Raw genomic sequence first — 12,406 nt, 5'->3', positions numbered from 1 at the left:
CCATGTTTATACAGATAGCGCTGTATATATTTCCATGTTTATACAGATCGTGGTGTAGATATTTCCATGTTTATACAGATACCGGTGTAGATATTTCCATGTTTATACAGACCGCAGTGTACATAATTCCATGTATATAGAGATAGCAGTGTAGATATTTTCATGTTTGTACAGATGGCGGTGTTGATGTTTCCATCTATACACAGATTGCCATGTAGTTATTTCCATGTGTATACAGATGGCATTGTAGATATTTCCATGTTTCTATAGATGGCGGTGTAGATATTTCCATGTTTATAGAGAGAGCGGTGTATATATTTCCATATTTATACAGATAACTGTGTAGAAATTTCCATCTTTATACAGAAAGCGGTGAAAATATTTCCATGTTTATACAGATCACGGTGTAGATATTTCCATGTTTATAGAGATAGCCGTGTAGATATTTCCACGTTTATACAGATAGTTGTGTAGATATTTCCATGTTTATACAGACCGCGGTGTAGATATTTCCATAGTTATACAGATAGCGGTGCAGATATTTCCATGTTTGTACAGATGGCGGTGTTGATATTTCCATCTATACACAGATGACCGTGTAGATATTTCCATGTTTATACAGATGGCGGTGCAGATATTTCCATGGATACGTAGATGGCGGTGTAGATATTTCCATGTTTATACAGATAGCGGTGTTCTTATTTCCATGTTTATATAGATAGCGGTGTAGATATTTCCATGTATATACACATGGCAGTGTAGATATTTCCATGTTTATACAGATGGCGGTGTAGATATTTGCATGTTTATACAGATAACTTTGTAAGTATTTCCATGTTTATACAGATGGCGGTGTAGATATTTCGATGTTTATAGAGATAGCAGTGGAGATATTTCCATGTTTATACCGATAGCGGTGTAGATATTTCCATGTTTATACTGATCGTGGTGTAGACATTTCCATGTTTATAGAGATGGCGGTGCAGATATTTCCATGTTCATAGAGATAGCGGTGTTGATTTTTCCATGTTTATATAGATAGCGGTGTGGATATTTCCAGGTTTATACAGATAGGGGTGTAGATATTTCCATGTTTATAGAGATGGCGGTGTAGATATTTCCATGTTTATACCGATCACGGTGTAGATATTCGCTTGTTTATAAAAATAGCGATGTAGTTATTTCCATGTTTATTCAGATAGCGGTGTAGATATTTCCCAGTATATGCAGATGGCTGTGTAGATATTTCTATGTTTATACAGATGGCTGTGTACATATTTCCATGTTTATATAGATGACTTTGTAGTTATTTCCATGTTTATACAGACGGCGGTGTAGATATTTCCATGTTTATAGACATAGCTCTGTAGATATTTCCATGTTTATACAGATCGCGGTGTAGATATTTCCATCTTTATACAGATCGCGGTGTAGATATTTCCATGTTTATACAGATCACGGTGTAGGTATTTCCATGTTTATGTAGATAGCGGTGTAGATATTTCCATGTTTTTACAGATATTTGTGTAGATATTTCCATGTTTACACAGATTGCCGAGTAGATATTTCCATTTTTCTACAGATGGCATTGTAGATATTTCCATGTTTATATAGATGGCGGTGTATATATTTCCGTGTTTATATAGATGGTGGTGTAATTATTACCATGTTTATACAGATACCGGTGTAGATATTTCCATGTATATACAGATCGTGGTGAAGATATTTCCATGTTAATACAGATCGCGGTGTAGATATTTCCATGTTTGTACACATCGCGGTGTAGATATTTCCATGTTTATACAGATAGCGATGTAGATATTTCCATGTTTATACAGATAGCGGTGTAGTTATTTCCATGTTTATAGAGATAGCGGTGTAGGTATTTCCATGTTTATAGCCATAGCGGTGTAGATATTTCCATGTTTATACCGATAGCGGTGTTGGTGTTTCCACGTTTATACAGATAGCGATGTAGATATTTCCATGTTTATGCAGATGGTGGTGTAGATATTTCCATGTTTACACAGATGACTGTATAGCTATTTCCTTGTTTATACAGACGGCAGTGTAGATATTTCCATGTTTATAGAGATAGCCATGTAGATATTTCCATGTTTCTACAGATAGCGGTGTAGACATTTCCATGTTTATAGAGATAGCCATGTAGATATTTCCATCTTTATACAGATAGCGGTGTAGATATTTCCAAGTTTATACAGATAGCGGTGTAGGTATTTCCATATTTATACAGATAACGTTGAAGATATTTCCATATTTATACAGATAGCGGTGTAGATATTTCCAAGTTTATACAGATAGCGGTGTATGTATTTCCATATTTATACAGATAACGTTGAAGATATTTCCATATTTATACAGATAGCGGTGTAGATATTTCCAAGTTTATACAGATAGCGGTGTAGGTATTTCCATATTTATACAGATAACGTTGAAGATATTTCCATGTTTATAGAGATAACGGTGTAGATATTTCCATGTTTATACAGATGACTGTGTAGGTATTTCCATGTTTATACAGAAGGCAGTGTAGATATTTCCATGTTTATAGAGATAGCCATGTAGATATTTCCATGCTTATACTGATAGCGGTGTAGACATTTCCATGTTTATAGAGATAGTGTTGTAGATATTTCCATATTTATACAGATAGCGGTGTAGATATTTCCATGTTTATTCAGACAGTGTTGTAGATATTTCCATGTTTATACAGATAGCGGTTTTTTTATTTCCATGTTTATACAGATGGTGGTGTATATATTTCCATGTTTGTACAGATTGCGGTGAAGATATTTCCATGTTTATAGAGATAGCGGTGTAGATATTTCCATATTTATACACATAGCTGTGTGGATATTTCCATGTTTATTCAGATGGCGGTGTAGGTATTTCCATGTTTGTACAGATAGCGGTGTGGCTATTTCCATGTTTATACAGATGGCTGTGTAGATATTTCGATGTTTATACAGATATCGATGTAGATATTTCCATGTTTATACAGATAGCGGTGTACATATTTCCATGTAAATAGAGATAGCGGTGAGGATATTTCCATTTTTATACAGATAGCATTGTAGATATTTCCATGTTTACACAGATAGTGGTGGAGGTATTTCCATGTTTATACAGATAGCGGCAGAGATATTTCCATGTTTATACAGATGGCAGCGTATATATTTCCAAATTCATATAGATGGCGGTGTAGATATTTCCATGTTTATTCAGATAGCGGTGTAGATATTTCCATGTATATACAGATAGCGGTGTAATTATTTCCATGTTTATACAGATGACTGTGTATATATTTCCATGTTTATACAGATGGCGGTGTAGATATTTCCATGTTTATAGAGATAGCGGTGTAGATATTTCCATGTTTATAGAGATAGCGGTGTAGATATTTCCATATTTAGAGATAGCCTTGTAGATATTTCGATGTTTCTTCAGATGGCGGTGTATATATTTCCATGTTTATACAGATAGCGGTGTAGATATTTCCATGTTTATACAGATAGCGGTGCAGTTATTTCCATGTTTATACAGATGATTGTGTATATATGTCCAAGTTTATTCACATGGCTGTGTGGATATTTCCATGTTTATAGAGATAGCGGTGAAGATAACTCCATGTTTATAGAGATAGCTGTGTTGATATTTCCATGTTTATACAGATGGCTGTGTAGATATTTACATGTTTATACTGATAGCGGTGTAGGTATTTCCATGTTTATAGAGATAGCGGTGTAGATATTTCCATGTTTATACTGATGGCTGTGTACATATTTCCATGTGTATACAGATGTTAGTGTAGATATTTCCATGTTTATACTGATGGAGATGTGGATATTGCCATGTTTATACAGATGGAGTTGTAGATATTTCCATGTTGATACAGATAGCGTTGTGGCTATTTCAATGTTTATAGAGATAGCGCTGTAGTTATTTCCATGTTTATAGAGATGACTGTGTAGATATTTCCCGGTTTATACACATGGCAGTGTACATATTTCCATGTTTATACAGATGTCTGTAGATATTTCCATGTTTTTACAGATGGCGTTGTAGATATTTCCATGTTTATACAGATAGCGGTGTGGCTATTTCCATGTTTATACATATAGCGATGTAGATATTTCCATGTTTATAGAGATGGCTGTGTAGATATTTCCTTGTTTATACAGATGGCAGTGCAGATATTTCCATGTTTATACAGATAGTGGTGTAGATATTTCCATGTATATACAGATGACTTTGTAGGTATTTCCATGTTTATACAGATGGCGGTGTAGATATCTCCATGTTTATAGAGATAGCCATGTAGATATTTCCATGTTTATACAGATAGCCGTTTGGACATTTCCATGTTTATAGAGATAGCGGTGTAGATATTTCATTATTTATACAGATAGCGGTGTAGATAACTCCAAGTTTATGCAGATAGCGGTGTATATATTTCCATGTTTATACAGATAACCTTGTAGGCATTTCCATGTTTATAGAGATAGCGGTGGAGATATTTCATTGTTTATTCAGATAGTGGTGAAGATATTTCCATGTTTATAGAGATGGCGGTGTAGATATTTCCAAGTTTATACAGATAGCGGTGTAGATATTTCCATGTTTATACAGATAGCGGTGTAGATATTTCCATGTTTATACAGACGACTGTGTAGATATTTCCATGTGAATGCAGATGGAAGTGTAGTTGTTTTCATGTTTATACAGATGGAGGTGTAGGTATTTCTATGTTTATAGAGATGACTGTGTAGATATTTCCATGTTTTTACAGATGGCGCTGTAGATATTTCCATGTTTATAAAGATAGCGATGTGGCTATTTCCATGTTTATACAGATGGTGTTGTAGATATTTCAATGTTTATACAGATGGCAGTGTAGAAATTTCCATGTTTATAGAGGTGGCTGTGTAGATATTTCCATGTTTATACAGATGGCAGTGTAGATATTTCCATGTTTATATAGATAGTGTTGTAGATATTTCCATGTTTATACAGATGACTGTGTAGATATTTCCATGTTTATAGAGATAGCCATGTAGATATTTCCATGCTTATACTGATAGTGGTGTAGACATTTCCATGTTTACAGAGATAGCTGTGTAACTATTTCCATATTTATACAGATAGCGGTGTAGATATTTCCATGTTTATAGAGATAGCGGTGTAGATATTTCCATGTTTATACAGATAGCTGTGTAGATATTTCCGTGTTTATTCAGATGGCAGTGTAGGCATTTCCATGTTTATACAGATAGCGGTGTGGCTATTTCCATGTTTATACAGATGGCACTGTAGATATTTCGATGTTTATACAGATATCGATGTAGATATTTCCATGTTTATACAGATAGCAGTGTACATTTTTCCATGTATATAGAGATAGCGGTGTAGATATTTCCATTTTTATACAGAAAGCATTGTAGATATTTCCATGTTTACACAGATAGTGGTGGAGGTATTTCCATGTTTATACAGATAGCGGTGGAGATATTTCCATGTTTATACAGATGACATTGTATATATTTCCAAGTTCATATAGGTGGCGGTGTAGATATTTCCATGTTTATACAGATAGCGGTGCAAATATTTCCATGTTTATTCAGGTAGAGGTGTAGGTATTTCCATGTTTATAGAGATATCGGTGTAGATATTTCCAAGTTTACACAGATGGCTGTGTAGATATTTCCATGCATATACAGATGGCAGTGTAGATATTTCCATGTTTAAACAGATGGAGGTGTAGATATTTCCATGTTTATACAGATGGAGTTGTAGATATTTCCATGTTTATACAGATAGCGGTGTGGCTATTTCAATGTTTATAGAGATAGCGCTGCAGTTATTTCCTTGTTTATAGACATGACTGTGTAGATATTTCCAGGTTTATACAGATGGTAGTGTAGATATTTCCATGTTTATACAGATATTGCTGTTGATAGTTCCATGGTTTATACAGATGACTGTGTAGGTATTTCCATGTTTATAAATATGTCGGTCTAGATATTTCCATGTTTATAGAGACAGCCTTGTAGAAATTTCCATGTTTATACAGATGGCAGTGTAGAGATTTCCATGTTTATAGAGATAGCGTTGTAGGTATTTCCATATTTATTCAGGTAGTGGTGTGGATATTTCCATGTTTGTACAGATAGTGGTGTAGATATTTCCATGTTTACACAGATAGCAGTGTAGTTATTTCCATGTTTATTCAGATGACTGTGTATATATTTCCATGTTTATACAGATGGCCGTGTAGATATTTCCATGTTTATAGAGATAACGGTGTAGATATTTCCATGTTACTACAGATAGCGATGTAGATATTTCCATGTTTGTACAGATAGCGCTGTAGGTATTTCCATGTTTGTACAGATAACGGTGTAGATATTTCCATGTTTATACAGATGACTGTGTAGGTATTTCCATGTTTATACAGAAGGCGGTGTAGATATTTCCATGTTTATAGAGATAGCCATGTAGATATTTCCATGCTTATACTGATAGCGGTGCAGACATTTCCATGTTTATAGAGATAGTGTAGTAGATATTTCCATATTTATACAGATAGCGGTGTAGATATTTCCATGTTTATACAGATGGTGGTGTATATATTTCCATGTTTGTACTGATTGCGGTGAAGATATTTCCATGTTTATAGAGATAGCGGTGTGGATATTTCCATGTTTATACCCATAGCTGTGTAGATATTTCCATGTTTATTCAGATGGCGGTGTAGGTATTTCCATGTTTATACATATAGCAGTGTGGCTATTTCCATGTTTATACAGATGGCAGTGTAGATATTTCGATGTTTATATAGATATCGATGTAGATATTTCCATGTTTATACAGATAGCGGTGTACATATTTCCATGTATATAGAGATAGTGGTGTAGATATTTCCATTTTTATACAGATAGCATTGTAGATATTTCCATGTTTACACAGATAGTGGTGGAGGTATTTCCATGTTTATACAGATAGCGGTGGAGATATTTCCATGTTTATACGGATGGCAGTGTACATGCTTCCAAATTCATATAGATGGCGGTGTAGATATTTCCATGTTTATACAGATAGCGGTGCAGATATTTCCATGTTTATACAGGTAGCGGTGTAGGTATTACCATGTTTATAGAGATATCGGTGTAGTTATTTCCAAGTGTATACAGATGGCTGTGTAGATATTTCCATGCATATACAGAAGCAGTGTATATATTTCCATGTTTAAACAGATGGAGGTGTAGATATTTCCATGTTTATACAGATGTCTGTAGATATTTCCACGTTTTTACAGATGGCGTTGTAGATATTTCCATGTTTATACAGATAGCGGTGTGGCTTTTTCCATGTTTATACAGATAGCGATGTAGATATTTCCATGTTTATAGAGATGGCTGTGTAGATATTTCCATGTTTATACAGATGGCAGTGCAGATATTTCCATGTTTATACAGATAGTGGTGTAGATATTTCCATGTTTATACAGATGACTTTGTAGGTATTTCCATGTTTATACAGATGGCGGTGTAGGTATCTCCATGTTTATAGAGATAGCCATGTAGATATTTCCATGTTTATACAGATAGCCGTTTGGACATTTCCATGTTTATAGAGATAGCGGTGTAGATATTTCATTATTTATACAGATAGCGGTGTAGATATCTCCAAGTTTATGCAGATAGCGGTGGATATATTTCCATGTTTATACAGATAACCTTGTAGGTATTTCCATGTTTATAGAGATAGCGGAGGAGATATTTCCTTGTTTTTTCAGATAGTGGTGGAGATATTTCCATGTTTATAGAGATGGCGGTGTAGATATTTCCATGTTTATACAGATAGCGGTGTAGATATTTTCATGTTTATACAGACGACTGTGTAGATATTTCCATGTGAATGCAGATGGAAGTGCAGTTGTTTCCATGTTTATACAGATGGAGGTGTAGGTATTTCAATGTTTATACAGATAGCGGTGTGGCTATTTCCTTGTTTATACAGATAGCGATGTAGATATTTCCATGTTTATAGAGATGGCTGTGTAGATATTTCCATGTTTATACAGATGGCAGTGCAGATATTTCCATGTTTATTCAGATAGTGGTGTAGATATTTCCATGTTTATACAGATGACTTTGTAAGTATTTCCATGTTTATACAGATGGCGGTGTAGATATCTCCATGTTTATAGAGAGAGCCATGTAGATATTTCCATGTTTATACAGATAGCCGTTTGGACATTTCCATGTTTATAGAGATAGCGGTGTAGATATTTCATTATTTATACAGATAGCGGTGTAGATATCTCCAAGTTTATGCAGATAGCGGTGTATATATTTCCATGTTTATACAGATAACTTTGTAGGTATTTCCATGTTTATAGAGATAGCGGTGGAGATATTTCATTGTTTATTCAGATAGTGGTGGAGATATTTCCATGTTTATAGAGATGGCGGTTTAGATATTTCCAAGTTTATACAGAAAGCGGTGTAGATATTTCCATGTTTATACAGATAGCGGTGTAGATATTTCCATGTTTATACAGACGACTGTGTAGATATTTCCATGTGAATGCAGATGGAAGTGTAGTTGTTTCCATGTTTATACAGATGGAGGTGTAGGTATTTCTATGTTTATACAGATGACTGTGTAGATATTTCCATGTTTTTACAGATGGCGGTGTAGATATTTCCATGTTTATAAAGATAGCGATGTGGCTATTTCCATGTTTATACAGATAGTGTTGTAGATATTTCAATGTTTATACAGACGGCAGTGTAGAAATTTCCATGTTTATAGAGGTGGCTGTGTAGATATTTCCATGTTTATACAGATGGCAGTGTAGATATTTCCATGTTTATATAGATAGTTTTGTAGATATTTCCATGTTTATACAGATGACTGTGTAGTTATTTCCATGTTTATACAGATGGCGGTGTATATATTTCCATGTATATAGAGATAGCCATGTAGATATTTCCATGCTTATACTGATAGTGGTGTAGACATTTCCATGTTTATAGAGATAGCTGTGTAACTATTTCCATATTTATACAGATAGCGGTGTAGATATTTCCATGTTTATAGAGATAGCGGTGTAGATATTTCCATGTTTATACAGATAGCTTTGTAGATATTTCCTTGTTTATTCAGATGGCAGTGTAGGTATTTCCATGTTTATACAGATAGTGGTGTGGCTATTTCCATGTTTATACAGATGGCACTGTAGATATTTCGATGTTTATACAGATATCGATGTAGATTTTCCATGTTTATACAGATAGCGGTGTACATATTTCCATGTATATAGAGATAGCGGTGTAGATATTTCCATTTTTATACAGAAAGCATTGTAGATACTTCAATGTTTACACAGATAGTGGTGGAGGTATTTCCATGTTTATACAGATAGCGGTGTAGATATTTCCATGCATATACAGATGGCAGTGTAGATATTTCCATGTTTAAACAGATGGAGGTGTAGATATTTCCATTTTTATACAGATGTCTGTGTAGATATTTCCATGTTTTTACAGATGGCGGTGAAGATATTTCCATGTTTATACAGATAGCGGTGTGTCTATTTCCATGTTTATACAGATAGCGATGTTGATATTTCCATGTTTATAGAGATGGCTGTGTAGATATTTCCAAGTTTATACAGATGGCAGTGTAGATATTTCCAGGTTTTTACAGATAGTGGTGTAAATATTTCCATGTTTATACAGATGACTGTGTAGGTATTTCCATGTTTATACTGATGGCAGTGTAGATATTTCCATGTTTATAAAGATAGCCATGTAGATATTTCCATCTTTATACAGATAGCGGTGTAGACTTTTCCATGTTTATCGAGATAGCGGTGTAGGTATTTCCATATTTATACAGATAGCGGTGTAGATATTTCCAAATTTATACAGATAGCATTGTAGATATTTCCATATTTATACAGATAGCAGTGTAGATATTTCCATGTTTATACAGATGGCGGTGTAGATATTTCCAGGTTTGTACAGATCACGGTGTAGTTATTTCCATGTTTATACAGATGACTGTGTACATATTTCCGTGTTTATTCACATGGCGGTGTGGATATTTCCGTTTTTATAGAGATAGCGGTGTAGATATTTCCATGGTTATAAAGATAGCGGTGTAGATATTTCCTTCTTTATACAGATGGCTGTGTAGATATTTACATGTTTATACTGATAGCGGTGTAGGTATTTCCATGTTTATAGAGATAGCGGTGTACATATTTCCATGTTTATACCGATGGCTGTGTAGATATTTCCATGTGAATACAGATGTTAGTGTAGATATTTCCATGTTTATACTGATGGAGGTGTAGATATATCCATGTTTATACAGATGGAGTTGTAGATATTTCCATGTTTATACAGATAGCGGTGTGGCTATTTCAATGTTTATAGAGGTAGCGCTGTAGTTATTTCCAGGTTTATAGAGATGGCTGTGTAGAAGTTTCCAGGTTTATACAGATGGCAGTGTAGATATTTCCATGTTTAAACAGATAGTGCTGTAGATAGTTCCATGGTTTATACAGATGACTGTGTATGTATTTCCATGTTTATAAATATGGCGGTCTACATACTTCCATGTTAATAGAGACAGCCATGTAGATATTTCCAAGTTTATACAGATGGCAGTGTAGATATTTCCATGTTTATAGAGATAGCGCAGTAGGTATTTCCATATTTATACAGGTAGCGGTGTAGATATTTCCATGTTTGTACAGATAGCAGTGTAGATATTTCCATGTTTATACAGATAGCGGTGGAGATATTTCCATGTTTATACAGATGGCAGTGTATATATTTCCAAGTTCATATAGATGGCAGTGTAGATATTTCCATGTTTATACAGATAGCGGTGCAGATATTTCCATGTTTATACAGGTAGCGGTGTAGGTATTTCCATGTTTATAGAGATCTGGGTGTAGATATTTCCAAGTTTATACAGGTGGCTGTGTAGATATTTCCATGCATATACAGATGGCAGTGTAGATATTTCCATGTTTAAACAGATGGAGGTGTAGATATTTCCATGCGTATACAGATGGCAGTGTAGATATTTCCATGTTTATACAGATGGCGGTGTAGATATTTCCATGTTTATGCAGATGTCTGTGTAGATATTTCCAGGTTTTTACAGATGGCGGTGTAGATATTTTCATGTTTATACAGATAGCGGTGTGTCTATTTCCATGTTTATACAGATAGCGATGTTGATATTTCCATGTTTATAGAGATGGCTGTGGAGATATTTCCATTTTTATACAGATGGCAGTGTAGAAATTTCCAAGTTTATAGAGATGGCTCTGTAGATATTTCGATGTTTATACAGATGGCAGAGTAGTCATTTCCACGTTTATACAGATACTGCTGTAGATATTTCCATGTTTATACAGATGACTGTGTAGGTATTTCCATATTTATACAGATGGCGGTGTACATGTTTCCAAGTTTATATAGATGGTGGTGTAGATATTTCCATGTTTATAGAGTTAGCGGTGTAGATATTTCCATGTTTAAACAGGTAGCGGTGTAGGTATTTCCAGGTTTATAGAGTTATCGGTGTAGATATTTCCAAGTTTATACAGATGGCTGTGTAGATATTTCCATGCGTATACAGATGGCAGTATAGATATTTCCATGTTTATACAGATTGCGGTGTAGATATTTCCATGTTTATTCAGATGACTGTGTAGATCATTCCATGTTTTTACAGATGGCGGTGTAGATATCTCCATGTTTATACAGACAGCGGTGTGGCTATATCCATGTTTATACAGATAGCGATGTAGATATTTCCATGTTTATAGAGACGGCTGTATAGATATTTCCATGTTTATACAGATTGCAGTGTAGATATTTCCATGTTTATACAGATAGTGTTGTAGATATTTCCATGTTTATACAGAGGACTGTATAGGTATTTCCATGTTTATACAGACGGCAGTGTAGATATTTCCATGTTTATAGAGATAGCCATGTAGATATTTCCATGTTTCTACAGATAGCGGTGTAGTCATTTCCATGTTTATAGAGATAGCCGTGTGGATATTTCCATATTTATACAGATAGCGGTGTAGATATTTCCAAGTTTATACAGATAGCGGTGTAGGTATTTCCATATTTATACAGATAGCCGAGAAGATATTTCCATGTTTAAACAGATAGCGGTGTAGATATTTCCATGTTTATACAGATAGCTGTGTAATTATTTCCATGTTTATACAGATGACTGTGTATATATTTCCATGTTTATACACATGGCGGTGTAGATATTTCCATGTTTATAGAGATAGCGGTGTAGATATTTCCATGTTTATAGAGATAGCGGTGTAGAT

This window comes from Pan paniscus, chromosome 20 (genome assembly GCF_029289425.2).
Source record: "Pan paniscus chromosome 20, NHGRI_mPanPan1-v2.0_pri, whole genome shotgun sequence".
NCBI classification, from domain to species: Eukaryota; Metazoa; Chordata; class Mammalia; order Primates; family Hominidae; genus Pan; species Pan paniscus.
Note: the sequence above shows the minus strand (reverse complement) of the source record.